Raw genomic sequence first — 21,611 nt, 5'->3', positions numbered from 1 at the left:
CATTTTGTACTTAACCTACTAAAGGACTGACTAGCATGACACTGCAATATGAGAACAAGGCTGTATGAATCCCCTTCTCGTCTATATTGATCATCAACTCATTCGTCTTCGACCACTTATCTGTTTCCGGGTCATGGGGCGTGCCAGAGCCAATCCCAGCTCACTCTGGGTGAGGGCAGGGGAACACCCTGGACAGGCTACCAGTCCATCACAGGGCCAACACAGGGCCAACACACAGAGACAGACAGAGCCCAACAACCCACTCACACTCACACAGATGATGTCTTTGGACGGTGGGAGGAAGCCGGAGTACCACACAGACACGGGGAGAACATGCAAACTCCACGCAGTCCGGCAACCGAATCTGCAACCTTCATATTGTAGGGCAACAGGACTAACCACTATGATCCACCACTCTCGATCATCCATTGGAATTCAAATGAAACATTACAAAGTCAGCTGTAGATTTCATCCAGCTCATGGAGCTAAATCTTAGCTTAATGTCTCTTGATACAGTAAATAAAATCTGTCCGGAACAGATTATATTATTGACGATTGTCTTTAGCACTAGAACCGCAGTGAGTTCATTTTGACCTCTCCTGCCACTTAAAATGCATGTGACTCTGTTTTGCGTAAAACCCCTATGTCTCCCAGTCCATGACTTTTCCAAAAGGTGTGTTCTACATCATCTTGTGGATTTTTGTGATTCTGGAATAAGAAAAAGAGAGAGAGAGAAAAAAAAACTAACTGTGATTTTACCTAGATTACCTACATTTTGACCTCCATTCATTCTAATGCATAAATGGTAAAAACACTGAATTCATATAGTCATATACATTATAGCGCCAGTCAGATACACCGTTAGAAACACTTTACAGTAATGCCCCCCACTCTTACACACGCTCACACTCTCCCAAAAGTAGCAATATTGGGGAACAACACCTATACCATGGCGCATTTGCGTTATGGCACAGTTGCGATTACAAATCCTGTAGTGAGGGAGGTCAAAATGACCTCTTGGCAGTTCTAGTGTTAAGTTACTGTTAGTTCTGTAAGATGAAAGAAAACTGGCTTAGCTAGTGACTCTTAGCTCAAAACAACATTCCCCCCCAAACAGGTGAGAATGTGGCGATGAGGGAGACTCCAAAAAAGACATTTGGTAAAACTGTTCCATTTGCTGTTTTATTTCCCGAACTGTACTTACTGTAAATAAAGAAGTCGATATATAAACAATTTAATGCCCCTGAATCTATAATATTAGTCATGGCTGATTTAGTTTACTGCTCAGAAGCTCATTACTGAGATGGACACTAGTCCACCTCCAGAGTATCAACAGCCACTACGTGGACTTAAGTCAATAATGTCAAGGGCATGAGTGGGACCGGTGAGTAATGGGTTGTTTGTAGAAGATCCTAAACCTCTGGGGCCACTAAACAGGAGAAACTCATTCAGCTTGATCAGGTTTCTGGAATATATAACCATCATTTGTCCCACTGTGACACTCAGGAGGTGAAGAGGGGAGAGTGGAGAGGGAGAGATATGGAGAATGTGTCAGGGTTATTTCATGAGAGACCTGAATGAGAACATTAATCAAGTATCAAACTTTTGAATATTTTCCTGCAATCATGACAGATCTGGAACAATTTAGCAACCAGCTAGGTACCGTACACCACTAGAATAATATCCAAGCAGGCAGATGAGTTGGCCTCCTTAGCTGTGTTTGGGAATCATCCTGTGATATATAATCCATTATTGATGTGTGTGATGTGAGGCAGGAGCACTTACAAATCGGGAAACAAGTTGGCCTGTTCGGTGGCAGGCAATGGTATCCTTGGCAAATGTTTTGAGTCCTCCTTGTAGCTCATATGAAAGCTGTCAATTTCAATCTGAGCAGCTAATTCAGTCATTCAGGCAGGAGCTGAGGCGGGATATTATGAAAGAGAACTGATAGATTATGTGACAGATGAAGACCCTTGCATACTGTATAAGTCCTCAGGAGGAACAGATCTAACTAAAATGTTGTTTTAATCACTCAGAATTAAAGGAAGACAACATTCATTAACATCCCACTGAGATCACGACACTGAAGGAAGTTAGTTTAAAATCACTTTGTCGATTTCTCTTCCTGAAAATGTACTAATTTTACCGTGTAAAGAAGAAATCTAATATATAGTTTTCAACACTTTCAATCACAAAATTCTAATCTTGTATAAAAACAACTCAAATTCAAAGTGAGCTAGTCCTCTTCATACAGCTTTAAATATCCTAAAAGGGAAAATATTCAGTAATCACACGTATATTACAGTAATACATTTTGGCAGAATTGTGCTGCCACACTTAAATCATCACAGAGAAATGTCTATGCCACAGAATATCTGTGCATTGAAGCATCTTTTTTATTTATTGTGGTTTAATGCATCAGAATCAGAAAAATCTCTGTTAGCTAACAGCCTGACTCTATAGATTTGATCATTCATGTGCTCATTCTGTGTCAGATCTGTTAATAAGAAGGTGCCATTAAACAGGACACCACACGTGTGTCGTATCTGTCGCTGGGCTGAGATGGAGCCTGTCCCTCATCTGAAAGCAGACAGAACCTGGGTGGCTGTCCTCTTCCCCTCGCTGTGACAGCACAGCAGGGCCACAGCAGGGCCACAGCTGAGCCACAGGGAGCATATGGGGACAGAGAACAGGCAGAGGATCCCCCTACCCTACCACTCACTCTCACCACAGGTGATCTCCACCTGTCAAAATGTCAATGGTTGCTCTACGCAGCCCTGTGATTTGCAGCACATGGGACTCCAGCTGCCACAGTGGACGAGAATTTTTCACGTGGTGTCCATATCATATGTTTTTTTTTTTTTTTTTTTCTGTTTGTCTCCATTGATTGTAAACTGCATACATTTCCCAAAGGCAGCTCCTTGCGCATGAACATGAACTATGAATTTTCTGCTGTCAGCACTAACCTTAAAAAACTGCCATTACCAGCCACAAAAAGTGGAAACTGCTCATATTTTCAAATTGCAGGCTGCATGTGTGTGTGTATGTGTATGAGAGAGAGAGAGAGAGAGATTGTGTCATTGCAGCTAAACCTGGAGTCGATCTGCACAATCATAATCTAACAAAAAGAAAATACAACAAAATTGATTTATTGCACTTGCCGCAGTGGGAACGACCACAGGGACCGTTTTGAGGACTGTGGCAGGGGCTCATATTTCGGTTTGTCAGTGGACAAATTTCACATACACACGGCCAAAACTTTCCAGGTGTGGAGTTTAGCTCATAATGAAGGCTTTGAAAATGGCTGTGGCTTGTGACTGGTGTGATCCCCTCACGTCATGGCCTGTAGTGGCTAAAAGAAAAAAAAAAAAAAAAAAGAAAGACCAATGCCCACCCACCAAGTGGTGCTTCTGTCTAAATAGCTGGAAAAAGGCTTGAAATTATATCTGTATAAAGACGGGAACAATCAGTCATCTGTACTCCCCCTTATTTAATTCGTGTTCTGTCTAAAAGACAAATGCCTGTTGAACACGGCTGGGATGAAAATGCTAAAATATGCCAAAACGACAGACCAGTCTTTGAGTGGCCACAGCGCCGGTAGAAATGTCACCACACCCGTTTATTTGAAAGAGACGTTATTTACATGGAACCACAGTAAATATTCATTTTATATGCGTTTCCCCCTGAATCAATTATTCACGCTTTCCACGCAAATGATTTTGTGCACCTGAGCAAAGGAGAAATATTAAGTTTGAATGCCTCATATGCATGCGCTGCTTCTTACCACTCAGTCTTGTGTGTCTTGAGAAATAACTGTAAATCAAAAGCAATAACCTGCTGCGCAGAACTGAAAGGCAAATTGAAGAGATGTGAAATACTCCGTACCGCAATTTAACTGCAGCTAGCTAAAGTTTTGCTGTTGCACACAGATTCTGCCTTGCAGGGGGGCAGACTGAGTGACATCTGAGGATTACCCGGGCTTATAAAGAGGGCAGAGCCCAGGCTCCAGAACAGGCAGGGGGCACTTTGAAGCGGCGATTAGGCTATGAGCTTTGCACCCACAGCTTCTGAGGCACTGCCCCCTCCACCTCGGACAGAGCACAAAGATGTGGCGTGGCAGCTTTGCTGACTGGACACTGCTCCAGTTCCGCCTGTCCAATTAGCAATTTCTTCTACCCCTGAGGACCGGTCCCTTTCTGCTTGGCTTAGCTCACTGCATGTGGGCCAGATCACCTACATGTAGTGTGCCACTCTGTGTAACCACAGTAATGCTTGTTGCACTCGTTGCTGCTACGCACAAGCGCTTCACCTTGAACGCTCTGCACTGATGTGTTCTGCAGTTTCCCTGTTTGATTTGGACATTAATGCCGATCGCACCATGATCGTCACCTTTCAGTGCTAAACATGGAGTCTATTCTTCATTTTCAGTAGTACTTGTAAAAGAAATAGCCCCAGAAATCTTAGACAAATAAGCCACTTTCGAGTTCAAGACTGCTCTGATTTCTAAAGGTGCAGGATCAAGGGGTTCATGGCTTGTTAATTTCACTGGTCGGTTTTTTGAGCGGAGGCAATTTTACAAGTGAGTCATCAGCCTTCATATGGCTGTGTGTTTCATCCCTTATGTAGTTAAAGTAAAAAAAAAAAAAAACAACTAAATGGGAGGATTAATAACTACTACATTAAATCATCTACTTATTCCAGTTACTTTCAGACTGTCAATGCGTCACTTGCTGGAGTATTTCGAGCCACAAGTTTTGTTGAAGGGGAATGAAAAACTGAAGTGCTGTGATTGCTGTATGTTTTGCAGGCTTTTTATACTCTAATGATGTCTCTTTTTCGCCACAGCCGTAGTCTTAAAGACTTGCATATTCCCCTAATACCTCAACACAGTGTTTTTCTTCCTTCTCTTATTCTCCTCCACGGCCTGCTCACAGTGCTTCTCTGTAGTTGTTTTTTTTTTTTTTTTTTTCACTTTCCACTTTCTATGAAATGGGAGCCAGAATCCAGCTGTCCATTACTGAGTGCCATAATGTGGCCCCTTTAGATGCTGCATTTTATTTGAAGGCTTTTTACTCCCATAGCTCTCATGACTGACACAGATCATAAACCATATCACTCTCCTCCCCATCCTTTGACCTTCAGGGAGAACACAATGTGGTGGGACTGGGCTTTACATCAGCAGCTGCTGGCTCTCACAGATCTACCTGACTCTCCAGGCCTCTTCAAAAATCTGAGCATCCATCACCAAAACACTTAGTGCAGAAACTAGCGGGAGACTAGCTCTCCTTATTTAAGCTCCCTTGCCGATGCTGTGTATCTAATGGACTCGACCTCTTTGAATATACGGTAGCAGACTTTATAGCCTGTGTCTATTTCTGAGATATTCATCATTCAAGAGCTTCTTTTTTTGAGAGTATGGATGTGTGTCTTTACCGTTAACTGCCTCTATGATTGCAGATAAATAATAAGTTATAACCCCAGCGCTGATGATATCTATACTCTCAAAGAACAAGATCAGTCAAGTAGGAGCAAACCTTTTTCAGTGTGCACCATCTGCTGTATTCAGAGATAATGCTTTAGATGTTTAGCTTATCTTAATAGGATAGATTCACAGTTTTTGGATGCTGTGACGTGCCATAGGTGTTAACTCCATAACTCCTACAGTTTGTTGAAGCACGATGCTCTCTGCATGGGACGGGTTGTTGTAAGAGCCAAACCTGCCGAGCAGTTTTAACTTGTTTCTCAGGACATGCTCTCATGTCACACTGTTGTTTTATAAACGTTAATAAAGCAGCAATCATGCAGTTCAAGTTGGTGTGAATCAAATATAAAGCTAATGCAAAATTCTAACACGTTGAAAAAGCATATGATCAACTTCATTGAGTGTTGAAGTGCCCTTTAACCCTCTGTGCCCTCTGTTTTTATGAGTGGGCCCCTCATATGTTTGCATGTGGGCTATGTGATATGTGTTGCTAATAATAGATTCACAATATTTCAGTTGGCCACAGGTGGCAGCAGGCACCAAGAAACACAGCAAAGAGCCAAAACAGGCTGGGGAGAAGAAGCCATCTAGCAATTAAACATGAATTCAAAAAATATGCTTCTTTGTTTTGTGAGGAAGGAAATGCATGAGACCTCAAGAACGTGTCCAATAGATTTTCTTAAGAAATGTTAAAAATGTTAAAAATGTTAAAAATACAAAAAAAAAAAAAAAAAAAGAAAAAGAAAATGCCACATGACACCTTTGTTGTTGTAAAATCACATCAGATTTTATATCAGATAGAGTAGTGAGTAGATTTAGATTAAAAATAAGGATTATTATCTCTTGCTTCATGGACTAGTTCTCTTTATTCATTCCCATGATAAATTAATGAGATGGAGAAAAATTAACGCAGCAGATAATTTACTGCTCACAGCTTGCTGCAAAGTTCATTCACCTCTACCTCAACAGTCTGTGGTACCCACGTTTCTCCATCCGCTTGTTTCTCATTTCTATACAGATTTCAGCATAAATGAACAAACTAAATATTTATGCTTTGCTACAGTCACAATCTAGAGTTTGTCTGTTGCCATGGGTCCAATTACCATCTCTAGCGTTATGTTTGCTCTCCTTTTCCATAGCTGCTCTCTCTGTGCTGACAATAAGCGGCCTCAGGTGTCAATTGAAAATGGCAGAGACTGTGGCATCCCATCCAGATTTTCCATATGAGACAGGTTTACCTGCCACTCTTCCTCCTTTCTGAGCTCATGTGTTCCCAGGGGAGAGGATGGGGCGAGAATAAAGAGAAGATATGACGGAGAGGCGAGATGAAAAGGCCAGATGTGACAAGGAATGGAAGAGTAACAGATAGCAATTGGGAAAAAGACAAACCTGGGAAGTGAAAGGAAAGCATGGCTGTTTGTCACTCAGCGGTGTGAGAACTCATTCTGACGCCCATTTAGCACTGTATATTTAGGAATCAGAATTGGTGGAAGGATATCATGAATTTGAATACATTAGCATCTTCCCCGCTGCGCAAATATGGGCGCTCAATGAGGCTTTTATTTCCCTGTCCTCGAAAGAGAAGGGCACTCACTTGTTTAAATGTGGAGAACTAACTAAACGCGGAGTGCTCACACGGGTAGAACCACTTTCATAACCAGCAAGTAACACACTCAGGGACCTCGTGTGTGTGTCCTCTCTGTCACACACACACACAGACTGAGACACATGCGAGCAGCGATAGATGATGTTTTTTATGACTCTCTTCCAGAGCCACCTCTCTCACTGGGCATCTCCTGATACCCATTAATCATGGGCTCTCTTGTATTGTCAGCCCAGCCTCCCCAGCCTCCCCTCTCCTCTCCCTCCCCTCCACCCTCCCTTCACTTTCAGCCTGTCAGTTAACAAGCTGTGACACTGTGACAGTGATGTGTGTGTGCGAGTGAGTGATGCCTGGCTGCAGCCCTTATTGGAAAGGTATTGAAATGCCCGGGCACGGATGGGGTGGTGGGGAGATTGTCGCTGCTTATGACCGAATGCAAAAATGGTAGCTTAAGCTGGCTGTTTAAAACACAATTCTAAAGGAGGAAAATGTCTCTATGGCCCATCTTTGTTTTTGGTTTCTGTTTGAAAATCTCATTTACTGTTGCACCGAATTACCTGCGCAGCAAAAATTTTTAATTGCACAACCAATAAAGAAAATATATCCTTGGATGCTAAAGGCATCGCTCATCTTGTCTCTCTTTTTGTTTCCCTTATTCTGTTTGTGTGCACAGGCTCAGTGTCTCTCAGTGTGTTCCTGGTCTCCCTCGCAGTGACAGTGTGTGCTGTTTGGCTGGTGGCTCTCTGTGGCGTCTGTGGTTGGTGTCAACGCAAGCTGGTGAGTGTACACACACACACACACACATCGTCAAACCTCACTAACAGATATACTGTAGCTCTTACTCACATTTGGTGCCATCCGAACAAGCTTTAACAATCAGAGAGCCTTAATAAACACTGTCTGGTGTGATTTTACTAGAAAAGGACACTTTGCTGCTCTGGATTTTGTACAATGTGTGCAAATACCATGAAAATACCTGTTGATATCACTTGTTAATGAAGACATAGTAGCCCTATAATGCCTCACCAGAGAAATAATGGACAGAAAATTCTATTTATTTTACTTTATTTGGCCCTTTAACAAGATGTTTATATCATATTTGTTACATTGGGGATTACACCCAACTCAGGCAATAATGACAACTTTTCTCCTTGGTCATCTGCAACATCTGTATCTTTTCATCTGCAGCTTCATTATTTTCCAAACAGCTGCCTTTTTCAATCTCTTCTTCCTTTATTTTGCCAAGGGATTGGCACAGCGTTATAGGGTTAAGAGTTTATGTCATTGAAATGAAAATAATATATACGTAAAAATAACCCAAAGCATAATCAAATCCTTCAAAAAGTATGTAAATCAGAGAACAGAAATTTAATCTTCAAGGTTGCCAGATTGTGGTAGAAATGAAGAAAACCAAAAAAGATGTTTTTCTTTGTGATTTTGTGAACAATGTGTAATGTATTTATGGTTATGGTTACGTCAGCCATGCACCCATCTCCTTATTTTGTTATGGGTCACAAGCCAGAAGGTTTGAAAGCTGTTTGCTTAAGATGCAATAATTTGTGTATAACCTGACACATCATATATTTTTTTAAAGTGAAATTGTTTCTGTGACTGTTAAATACATACAAAAGATTAAAATTACCCTTTGGAATGTATCATAATATATCTCCACCACATGACTGTATATTACATGACCACAACAGTTTCAACAGTGTGGTCTCAAACTAATGAAGACATAACAGCTGCACCATCAGTAACCTTTGCTGATACAACATGCGGAGGAAGCAGACAGGGCATATCATTGTGATTATGTGGTATGAAATGTGATTGATTAAAAGGAGTCAAACATGTATTAGGCAGACAGAGCTGTGAGGTGAAGTGCCACTTCAATCAACTGATTTTTTTTTTTTTTTTTAAAGATTTGCACGCATTTAAGTTAATTGAATTCTGATTCATCCTGTGCTTGTACAACCTAGAAACACTAGCCTCCTATTTCAACTTTAATGTTTGCCCTATTCTTATAGCTCGACATCACACTGCTGTGAAACTTGCTGGTCCACAGATGGCAGGATTTGGCATTGCACCACACGCCTCGCTACGTCACGTAATTGGCATTGCTATTGAATCACCAGAAAGGCGACTGTGCTTAGATTACTTGTCGATGCCATTATGATATAGACGAACCAGGGGGGAAATGATCTGTGCTGGAATGAATGTGCTACAACACAGTCTTTCCAGTGTTTACTTCACTGGAACATCATGTTATTTTTGATATTCCACTTTGAAGTAAATGGAGCAGTGAATGACTCCTAGTTTCCTGCTGAGGGTGGAGGTAGTTCTGCTGCAGCACCTTCAAAAGTCCCAGAGGTCCTCTCTGGAGCACTGCTGAAAACGAATCTTATTTCCATCCTGTGACACTAGTGTGCAGCAGTCAGAGCAGCCGTAGGTAGGAGTAGGGTTACGATCCATCGACCTAATGACCCTGTAAAGGCCACTATCTCTGACATCCTCATACTGGAGATGATGCGCTTCTAACGCAGCTGAAATAGTGTTTGTGCATATTAGATTTTTCTTTCATGCAGGCCATCTTATATTTGTCCTTTATTTGGTGTGTATGTGCATCTGTGCCAGTGTGTGGTCGATTTATTTTATTTATTTATTTTGGGGGGGGGGCACCTTATAGTAAGACGTTAATTAAAGCCTTTGTAGTCTCAGGCCACTTACTTTGGAGAAAATGTCAGCTGCCTATTGCTGTGAAATCACATCAAACAAGCTGCTGCAAGTACAAAATAAAAAGTGTGACTGAGATAAATACAAGCCATTTCTATGATGTGTAGTCTGTTATTGATGTCACACTGCACCAGGACAGAACACAAATACTACTAATCTTTTTAAAAATCTTTTTCTCGCATTAATATTTCCTGAGGTGTCTTAGTTTCTCTTTTCTATATGTGACTCACAGCCATGAAGGCTCAACAGCTATACAATCTGCACTTCTAAAAATATCACATTTGAGACACTCCCTAACTTCCCTTGATCTCTTTATCTTTCTTACTTTCAACTGTATTCCCAGAACAAATGATTAGAATGAATATATAGAATAATTTGCACAGTTACTGTGAACAGAGACACGGCATTATAGATGTATACTGGATTTAGTATCCTGTTCGTCTGTGCAGGCCAGATAACCAGAATACTGCACAAAGATTCCTTATTAGGAAAAAACTGCTTCGTGCTTATGACTTGTTTTACATAAAGCCATAACGGGTTTGTCCACATCTGAGACTTTTTTTTTTTTTTTTTTTTGGATATTTTCAGTGTACTCTTTGACAGTGTCAGCTTTCATAAGAACACATTTTTGCCAGAAGCTTCACATGTCAGTTGCGAGTGCACCCATGCCAGTTTTGGTTATGATTCATAGGTTAATAGACAAGACATTTTGGGTGAGGGTTGCTTTCGGTGTTTTAGCTTTGGCAACCAGTGCATCAGGCTTTATTTTAAAATTCCTCATGTGCAGTCATCCTGAAGCCTTGCTCCTGCTTGGCTTACTGTTATCTAAGCCCCCTGGATGTACTGTTCATTGAATGCTATCGTCTACTTCTGTTGGCCTGCCAGTCTGCTTTTAGAATATGTGTTGTTTTTTTAATTGACTGACTTTTACAGCTATATATATCTATGTGTGTGTGTGTGTCTATTATGTATGTATCTATATATGTAAGTGTGTATAACAAATTTACCTGTAAATAGGAAATTACAAAACCATGCGGTTAATAAGCACCTGTGCTGTGGGGCAGATGATCGTCAGCAGGGGCTCATGTTGTAGGTGTTGGGTGGGATTTTCAGATATCAGAGGTGGTGCAGCTAACATCTGTTTGTGCAGCAGTGGCTGTTTGGCATTCACAAACCCTCTGACTGCTCCTGTGAGCCCTGTGCTGTTTGATCCGTGACATAGTTGTGTTGGAGTTGAGATTGGGCCTGACCTGGTTCGTAGCCTGATTCAATCCCTGTTGGGCTTGTATCAACAACCTTCAGTATTTTGGTTGCACTAACTGGGAGTTTGAGTTCTCAGTTGTTAGGAAGATGATAGCAATCATGCCGATCAGAGGAGAGAAAAGCTGTGCAAATTAATAATTATTGAAATTCAAAGGAGAATTGTCACAGTCCTTGTGAACATTATAGTAACAGTACAATATGAGGATTTGAAGTTGCGGCCTGTCACATTTAAGAGTCAAATAGCGTTGGCAGTGTTCCTGGTGATATGTAAATTTTATGCATTTGCAATTTCATCCTTTTTGATGTCAGTGTTTACTCCAGAGGAACACAGGTATAAAAAAATGCTAAAAAAGCAGGCGCTAAATAGAATGATTGCTTGATTATTTAGCAGCGGACGGACGTTTTAATAGTCCTCTCCTCGCTAATTATCAAGTGATGTGGATAATATTGAGCGATCATGTAGACTCTTGCTGCCTGCTAATTCACAGCAAACAAACACAGCTGGGTGTTGGAAGGCAGTGCACTGCCAACTGAGACAGAGAGAGTGGTAGTTTCACTCTGCTTCATCTCATGTCTGGATTTTTCAAGAAAACCCTCAGCATCACCCCGGGCAGTCCAACACCAAAGTCTTTCCTTGCTCGTTGCAGCGATGTTGCAAAAAAAAAAAAAAAAAAAAAAAAAGATCTACAGATGGACCCTCAGAGGCCCTCTTCACAATTTAATAGATCAACTGTTGTGTCTGTAAGAACACACACACACACACACACATATAAAAAACACACACACACACACACACAAAAAAACTGCTGCAACAACAGGGAGTGAAAATATCCACCGATATTTAAGATATATGTTAAATCTCAGCATCTTTCAACGTGACATATATATTGACACGTAATTTCTGATGCGCTTGTATCAGGACAATATTATTTGCCGTCATCATTGGTGAAAAATGTGTTTTATGATTGGACAACACTATTTCGGCACAATAACCACTTGGCTTTATGTATGTCGGCAGGTATTGTGGTGTGAGTTAAAATGCCTCCTTCGCTAAGGTTAGAGGAGCTTAATAACAATAATATCCAGGCTGTTCAGAAAATGTCCTCTGTTCTGTAGCAGGACAGCAGCCAGTGACAGCCAGTATACCCCCCAAATAAGAAGGTGATGAGTTCGGTTCCCAGCCTGGGGCCTTTCTGTGTTGAGTTTGCGTGTTTGCATGGGTTTCCTCTCACCATCCAAAGACGTGTATGTTTGGATTCACTGGTGACTCTAAATCGTTTGAGTGGTTAGTTAATAATATTAACTAATATTTTGTCTGACTCGAGAGTAAGAAGTCATTTCAGTGAGTGATTCATACGGTCCGCACATACAGTCCTCAGGCTCAGATTCGGCCATGAACGGGTCTTTCTGTTGCATATTCTCTGAGTAGGGACGGATAGTTCGTGATTGACTCATAAAATATGGTCTGAGTCTCAAGTTCACATGCCACGTGAGCGCCGCGAATCTCAGTGTAGGTGCGACTGATCCACTCATTTGAGTCCTTTATTTAAAAGTCCGGGTCTTCGGGTCTGAGCCTCTCGTTCACTTGTCCCATGGCCGCTGCGCAGTGTTACCGGCCTGAGCCTCCCCCTTGAGGAAGGCGGCTTTGTGTGTGTCACAGTCAGCACGTAGCTGTGTTGTGTTGTGTTGTGTTGTGTGCACTCTTGTAGTCGTCCCTCTCTCCGCCAGCTGTAGCCTCTGTGAGCTTTACAGTCAGCGTGATGAAACTCAGCTGTCCGGCCATGTTGGTCGGACTAGCTAGCCCGGATTGTTAGCCACCAGCGTCAACGAGCCAAGCTAACGAGAAACGAGCCTCAGCTTTAAAAGCAGCTGTTCTGCACTACAAAGATGGAACCATGTGCAGGTAACAACAGCCTCGGTGTAGAAATGAGTGATTCCTTCACGACCCACAACTTCTGGATGTTTCATTTGGAAGAAATTCAGTGGCCAGGCAGCACTGAAGTGAACCGCCATCATAGAATGAGAATGTGGTGATGATCGGCGGAGCGCTCTCCTCCCGGCAAATCAAGTAATCAGGAGGCTTTGGCCGAAAAGGGTGCAAACTTGTGTATCATATGCCAAGTGAAGCGAAGCATGTTGCTCTCCGTGCTTTTTCGGCCATTATGAGAGCTACAGCGCCGCACTGGTTCCAATGAACGAAAGACTAGAAAAGAGATTCGTTCGTTTCTACGAACGAGATTAAAAGACCCGAGTCAGTAACAGTGGCGGCGCCAGGGGGCCACTAGGTGGGGCTGTAGCTCCCCCTATGATAGCCATAGCACCAGCCTAGCACCCCCAAGAAAAGTGTGTGTGTGTGTGGGTGTGTGTATATATATATATTCTCATAGTCTCATAGTTAAATGCCCCAAAATTCAAAGAACCTTCTCTTGGGTGTTGAGCACCTGCAACAGAAAATCTTTAGCTAGTCAGTAAGAAGATCTGACTTTCCCGTCACTGGTGACCTGTCCAGGGTGTACGCCGCCCTCACCCACTGTGAGCTGGGATGGGCTGCAGCACCCTCACGACCTGGAAACAGATAAGTGGTTGAAGATCAATGAATGTATGATTCAGTCCATTTCCCTTGCATCAACAGCCTACTTCGGCTACACCTCTTTACTTTCTGCATACAAAAAATTATATGAAGGTGGTTTGAGTTTGCCTGCTTTTCTTTTGGTTTTTAAAAGTGCAATAATAGACTAAAATAATGTGGCAATGATTGGGGGGGTGGAGACGGATAGTAGGAGGTGAACAGAGTGAAGAAGCTTAAAGAAGCAAATTTTTGGGACTGTGAACGTAATTCAACATTTTAAAAATGCATTCAATCTGTGAAAAGTGAACTCTGAGCTAAATGTTGTGTGGTGTGGCCCTTCAAAACACTGAGGTTGATTCTGTAGGGATTATGGTCTCAAAAGCAGTTCTAATTTATAAAGACATTAATTATAAGAATTTAACCTTTAAAACTGAAAACACAGGACACGGATCTGCAGTCACTTTCAAACTAATTGACTGGTCTTTTTCGGCGCATCGCAGAGTAATGTTAAATAATCAGTTAGTCTAACTTTCCTGAGGCTGCTGAAGGTTTAATTGCATCAGCCATATTTGTAAATAAGATAATGAAATTGTTACTTATTTCTAAGAGGCTGTAATATTGTTTGAAAATCAGAAATCCATCAAATTTCCTCCCGTTATCTGAGGTGGGATGTGGTGATAGCAGGATAATCAGGGAATTCTACACATCACTCTCCCCATCAACACTCCAGCTTCTCCTGGGAGATCCCAAGACACTCCAAGGCCAGACGGGAGATGTAGTCCCTCCCTTAAGTTCTGGATGTCCTCCCAGATGGACATGCCCAGAAGGCTCTGGAGGACTGTGCCGAGGAGGCATCCTCACCAGACGCCCAAGCCACCTCAGGGGCTCGTTTAAATATGAAGGAACGGTTGTACTCAAAGCTCCTGCCAGCTCTTTACCTTAACTTTAAGGCTGAATCCAGCCAACCAACAAAGGAAAGCCCATTTTGACTGCTTGAATCCTGGATTGTGTTCTGTCAGTCCCTAACCACAGCTATTGGTTGTGGGTGAGGGTTGGAACAAAGGTTGACTGGTAAATCCAGAGCTTTGCCCCCTGCCTCAACTTCAGCCGTAACATAGGGTCCCATACAAGTCTGCATTAGTCCATTCGTCAATCTCCAGCTCCACCTTAGCCTCATCCATGACCAAGACCCCAGGATAATTAAGGCAGACCCAATCATCTGAGGCTCTCTGAGTGGGTCTGTCCATCTGAGTGGACAGACTCCTTAACTCTGGTGCTTTAAGGTTCTGTCAATGAATAACACAGACAGGCTCAGAGACAAGGTACAGCCTCATCTCCAGCGCTCAGTGAAATGGTGTTTGACTTTATGCTGAGAATGTGGACACAGCTCTCACTTAGGTGACTTGGTTTCATTTGAAACTATTTAGAATGAATCATATAGAAATTGTACCGTAATTGTAACTTAATTCACGCTTACTTTGAGGTTTTGAACTGATTTGCCGCCAAGTGTTCTTAAATTCATCACTATGGATTTCTGCGCCAACACCTTCCTTGAGGATGGAAGATAAGTGCTTGTTATCCAGCCTTGTGAATGAGCTGGAGGTGTGGAGGACAGTGTTGAAGCTGTGTACATCTTTGTGTATAACTGTGTGTATAGAAATGACGATGTGTGGGACTCTGTCCCACACATTGTGGAGCCTATAAGCCCCTCCTCGTTTTCACATCCAATCCACTTGGGACTTCCTGCCTCTCGTTTTTTTTTTCTCTCAGTTCACTTTTCACACCTGTCCCCTACTCCCTTCTCTTCATCTCACATGCTGTCTTGCACTCGCCTTGTCTCTCTCACTCTCTGTTTTTCCAAATTTGATTTCTATTTTTAGCTCTCACCCTGTATTGGGCTCTCTAATCCTCCATGTCTTCCCACCTTCCTGAAAATTTTACGATGGCATTGAATCATACATGAGTCTCCTTTGATAGCTCGTCCTTGCCTGACAGAAATTCTGTCAGCTTTGCTTCCCAAGAAAATTGTCATGCAAGAATACAAAATTAACTGTGGTTACTGTGATTTTTTTTTTTTTTTTTTTTTTTTTTTTTAGAATGGGGAAGCGTCTAGCTTGTGGGCATGCAGATGTTTTGTAACTGCAATGGTGGATTGTGTGTGCTGTTGTGTCTCTAGAGTGGTGTATGGAATTATGTGGTGCCATTTCATGTATTCAGCCAGCATGTCAAGCTGATGATAACAGTTTTCATCTGCCTTCAAGCAGACTATAAAAACGCAGACCATAAAAGATCACCGACGTTCTCAGTAATGTGGGAACACACTGACATGTTGTGACGTTTTCAGTATATAGACTTGCCTGCCCACCACTTCCATAGTTTATTAAGAGACTTTTTATCTGGAAGTCATTTGGTGAAATACAAACAAACCTCTTGTATACAGCTGTTTAGCTAGTCATTCCAGTCAGATCTATGTTTATTCATTTGGCGATCTTTCTATTTCAGGTTACTGGTGATTATACAATAGATGAGGGTTTTTTGTTTTTTTTTTGGTGTGTGTGCAGTAGATATCATTTATGCTCAGTGGTGTCGTGGCGGGCTTTATCGTTTTTGCCCAGCAGTGTTATTGTCAACTCTGGCTTTGTAACAGGATCAGCAATATCCACAGGCTCAGTACTGTGGACCATATTTTGAAATGAAATCAGTGTTATCTGGACCTCCTGGAGTCAGCATTAGTCTGTGTTTTGGGTTTTGAAGCTCAACGTATAGGCTGTGGCATGATTAGCATTTCCATATGCTTCTGCTATTTATGAGCGAGCTTCAGATCTGAGACAGTCTGGTCTCTGTCAGAAACTCATGCATAACCTCTGGCTGATTGCCTCTCTCTATCAATGCATTAATGTTTACATGAGCAGGATGGAATATGTTCTTTTACAGGCACCTTTTAAAGATACATTTGTCTTATTTGCTCACTGATCAAGTGCTGAATTTAACCTGAGCCTAAAAACAAACACCTTGCAGATAAAAGTGCATATCAGAAAGTACCTGTACCTGAGTGAAGAGACCTCAATCCAAACCAAACCTCAAAGTAATGTGCTTTCTTGGTAAGGGCAGTAAAGTTTTATAAACCCCTGCCCCCCGCCAGCCTGATCTTAGAAATTTGATTCTCTGATTTCGTTGATTGGCTCAAATAGGTGTGATGTTGTGTTGGAGAAACAATCCACCAGTTGTAGTTCAGTCGACACATAAAAAGTTCACCTACTATTGCAGCTATATAACAGTAGATGAGATTGATACTGTTCTCACAAACAACATCAAATAATGTGATAGCAACTACCAGCTCAGTTTCTGCTACACCTGAACAGAGTTATTGAATGGAGGACTAACACACGTTAGCTGCACAGAGCAATTAACTGCAAGCAGGAAACATGAACACTGTGTCAGACTGACTTCAGTGGACTTGTTAGGCCAATCCAATTCATTGTCTGCACCTTTTTTCTTGGCCATTAATTGATGTTTAACCCATCAGCAGCCCAAGAAAGGTGGAGACACAAACTGAATTTTAATCAGTTATATGTGGAACTAAACAAACCTGAATCTCACGACTATAAGAGGCACCCTCTTATAACCCGGCTTGTTTCCAGCCCTGGGGTTGAGAATATACAGGAGCTCTAATGAGGACTGGATAAACTTCTCATGGCTCATAAGATATTCTCTAGTTTGTGCAAAACCCATTGTACAACCTGAAATGTCCGTTCTGGACATACATGCTCAGGCAGCAAGGAACGAGTCCAACACAAGCTTTTGCCCTTCAGCCAATTTAAGATTCCCTTGTCCAAGTCAACATGGTGTGTTTTCCTCCTACTCATTTTCTGGGTTGGAGAATCTTTACCAATCTTCATTGTGTGTCGGAGCATCACTTTCAGGGAAGCATATTTGAGGGGGTAGGGCAGATTTAGACTGATCCCCTCCCCATTCCCCTCGTAGCAAAGTGTCAATACAGATTACCTGCATAGGGACACATGTGAAACAACTTTGACGGTAATGAGTTTTTCCAGTAGAAAGCCCCCAGCAGCCTCACTTTTTGAAGCCTTTAAATTGCCATTATTTCCATGGTTACAGCAGGTCATGCTCTGGCTATTTGAAATCAGGCCGGTGCAGGACTTTCTAGAGGCCTCTTTCTAGTACCCAGCAGATTAACTTAAAGAGGCAATTGCCATGTAAATTTCAGAGTGGTGCGAGCAATAATCATAGTCAGAAATGGCTCTTCACAGCAGATTTGATTTGACTTTGATGAGTGTAATCAGGAGACCATCAGGTAAAGGACTGATGGCACAGTGTTCCTGAGATAATGAGAGAGGCATTTACACTTGAAATTAGTACAGCAAAAACACAGCCTCAAAGGGCAAATCCAAGCTAACCTTTTGTTTCTCTTCCTCCTTTGCCATGCCCTCCCTCTGCTTGGCTCAAGGGGAAGAGGAATAAGCCAGGAGTGGAAACGGCAGACACTCCAGACTCAGCACGTGGGCGAGGGGAGAAGAAAGCCATCAAGTAAGTGCCTGGTAACTGGTTGGGGTAGAATAATCTGGTGATAATGAACTCCATTTGGTTCAGCTTTGAGTCCCTTGATGTGCACGGCACAAACAAGGCAGAAAATAAGGCCTGTTGTTTTAGCTCGAGGAGCACAATTGTCACAAGGGCATACTGAGGCAGACATTAAATGAAAGGTTAGTGATTTAATTAGTATAGATTAAATCTGCTTTATTTTACCTGTGAAGCTTTTGGCTAGATGGGTTTGCTCCTGCACTTATCTTATGGGTCGTCAGATAGGTCTCTGTTAAGTGCAGGCCTTTACGAATGCCTCTGCATTGCTTAAAATGGTCCAGGTTTAAGTAAATGGAGGGGCGCCTGAGCTCCTTTATTATGAAATCTTTGGAATATAAATGTGTGGGAGAGTTTTGATCTAACATTTCTTGCAGGGCTCAACCTGAGATTAAAGTGTTTTCTGTTTGTAAGAAAAGAAGACTATAGGTCAGCCGAAGAAAATGCCAGCTTTGTAACGCTAAGTACATTACATTCGTCAAAATATGCCTCTATTAACCTGCTCATCACCACTTCTCCTCAATAGCCTGCTGTTGTCTCAGCTGTTTTTCAATGTCCATGCTCTTTTGATTTTCTTTACGGATGATTCAAAGCACTAAAGATGGGCTATGTAAATGTATTCTGACTTGGGTTCTTCAGTCTTAATTTTCTGCATTTCCTTTCTCACTGCCTCTAGCAGCATCGATGTGCTCTGTTGGTCATTTCAGCTTCAAACGCCTTCTCTTCGCACCTTCGCCTTTCTCTACCGCTCTATCCCTGTCTTCCAGCTCTGACCACTGCTGTGTGACTTGTATGACATCAGTGATTCTGCTCACCTTTCCTCCTCTACTTTGGCTGTCTGTGACTGATCTCTCTGCCTTGTGTCTCATGCGTTCATGCGTTCTCTCTGCTCACGCCGAGGATGGGGGCCAGACTTCTTAATGTTTACTCAAATGTGTTTCATCAGTAGTGCCGTGCTAGATGAACAGAATGTAATCACATGCTGTTTGTATTCATCAGATTATGACTTCCTCGTTCCTTGCTATCTCTCTGTTTTTTCCCTCTTTCTTTCTGTGTTTGCTACAGTGCACCGCTTGTCAATACCTTTCCCCCCCAGGCTGCCTCTTTGTTCTTTTTAAAATCAAACCGCCATGGTGATTTGTAAACTTCAGATTGAAATAGACATTAATCTGGGCCTGTTTTGTTTCAAACTCCCATTCAATGCAGTTGTAAGACCAACGCACGCCCTCAAACCAAGCCCTTGCATCATCTCCAAAAGCAGGAGCGGCTGTAGCGAATGGGTGGTTGGTGCCAAGGTGTCCATAGTTGTGTTGCTCTGACCTGTCTTTCTCTTTGGCCACAGTGATCTAGACAGAGACTTTTGGAATAACAATGACAGCAGCACAGTGCAGCAGAGGTGGAGCTCCTATCCGCCCAAGGAGTTCGTACTAAACATTTCTCCCTATGCCCCATATGGAGATCCTCGCCTCACACTCAAGTGAGTCTTGGTCCAAGGTTGGTAAGAGACTTCACCCTAAGCAGGGCTGTAATGAGGCAGGGGCAGTGGCAGTCCCCCCTATCTTATCCTTCCCCTTCCCTTTACTGTCTATCTACCCCTTGCCTTTTGGTTTCATTACTTCCCCTCCCCTCCTCTCCTCCAACCTCCTCACACCATCATCCTCTGTAGTTGTGCAGTCACCACCACTTACCACCAATCAAACCTAACCATTGTTTGGAGATGTTAAATCAAATGAAATCCAACCAGATTAATAATTTTGATTATTTTTCTTTTCCTTAAGACACAGTTTATGTATGTGGATATTTAGCCAAAGGCCTTTTGAAAAATCCCATTAAATAAATGTCATACTGTGGTAAGCTATACACAAACCTCAGATTTGAAAACTTTTATTATTGCTGCGTAATGCAGTCTCCATCAACAGCAGTAATAATAACAGCAATAACAACCCACCCAATGTTAGCATGCTGGAGGGCATAAATGGTTACTAATGATTACTCATAATCTGCTTGGGAAATGTGACTGTAGGGAATGTACATGCCCATTGCAGCATCATTGTGATGGCTAAAGCAGCACAGCCCTACAAACCCCCAGGGTCATTTCTGCTGGTACTCTTCACATCCTGCCACCTTTAAATGAACACAAAGGCGCATGTTCAGATGCCCCCCTACTCCCTACAGCCCTGCCGGCCCCACTAACTCTGACCTCTAACCTCTCACCTCTCTCCCATGGAGTGTAACCATGGAGACGGACAACCCTCGTATTGTCTTCCTCTTGCAAAGACATGTGTATACTTTAATCCACCTTCTCTGCAATCTGTGCATCTCACTGTCCTTTGCTTGTGTGAAGTGTAATTTGCTGGCCGTAGCAGTAGTAGTAGTTGTTGTTGTGGAGGGTTGACCGTTACACCAGGTTGCAGTGTGGTGCCAGTGTTCACCTGTGGTTTACATCCATCTGTGGCTTCGCTCTGATCCCCATCAACCTAAAATCTAATGTGTCTCTTCAACTTTTCCCACTGTCAATAATATAGAGGGTAAGAGTTGTTTTGTATTTGATGCAATAAAAGCAATGTTTTTACTCACTAGGCATCTCAATCCAATAAGGCTCCAGCAAGGTCATACCAATCTCCCCTCCCTCAGGCACAGACAGGGCTCTGAGCTTAGACACACTGCTACAGGGCATCTGTCTGATAAACTGTCTAATAACTGGTCATCTTTAATAGACCTAGCTTTAGAGGACTGTGTGTTAAATTGCTTGGAGAAAGGAAGCAGTAGTGTGCTCATGAACGTGGTGGATGGTGGATGGATTACTACCTGAAAAGTCAGCCTGAAGGCTGCTGATCTCTGGAAACCCTCTTTTGAACTGAGTGCTTGTGTCTCGAGAATGTCATTAAAAAAAAAAAAAAAAAAGAAATGGGGAAAAAAAAACATTTACTGTCCATGAAGCAGTTTTTTTTTTTGCAGCTTCTGTCCTCACAAATTTTTGCTCTGTCCAGTGATGAAAATAGTTTTTCACTGAAGTCATGTTAAAAAAACATTGTTTCGCTTTTGTTCGTTTGTTGGAATAAGATCATGGTATGTAGATTTTAACCAGTAGAGATGGGTAATGACTGCCTGGCCCTAACCAATATTAAATCCAACACATGGCTGGGAAATCATTTCATGTTTGAAATTCTCTGGTGATCAGCAGATTTCAATCACATTGGGCCTCATTTATCAACCTGGTTACCGACACTGCCCAATCAGTCTCCATGTTTAGGGATTTATTGGATTCTAGTTTCAACACAATAATTTTTCAATATCAAACTTGTAATATTCAATGTCAGTAGTGGTCAGTATGAAAGGTCAGCAAATGAACAAGTTACGAATTG

This window comes from Echeneis naucrates, chromosome 16 (genome assembly GCF_900963305.1).
Source record: "Echeneis naucrates chromosome 16, fEcheNa1.1, whole genome shotgun sequence".
In the NCBI taxonomy this organism is placed as follows: Eukaryota; Metazoa; Chordata; class Actinopteri; order Carangiformes; family Echeneidae; genus Echeneis; species Echeneis naucrates.
Note: the sequence above shows the minus strand (reverse complement) of the source record.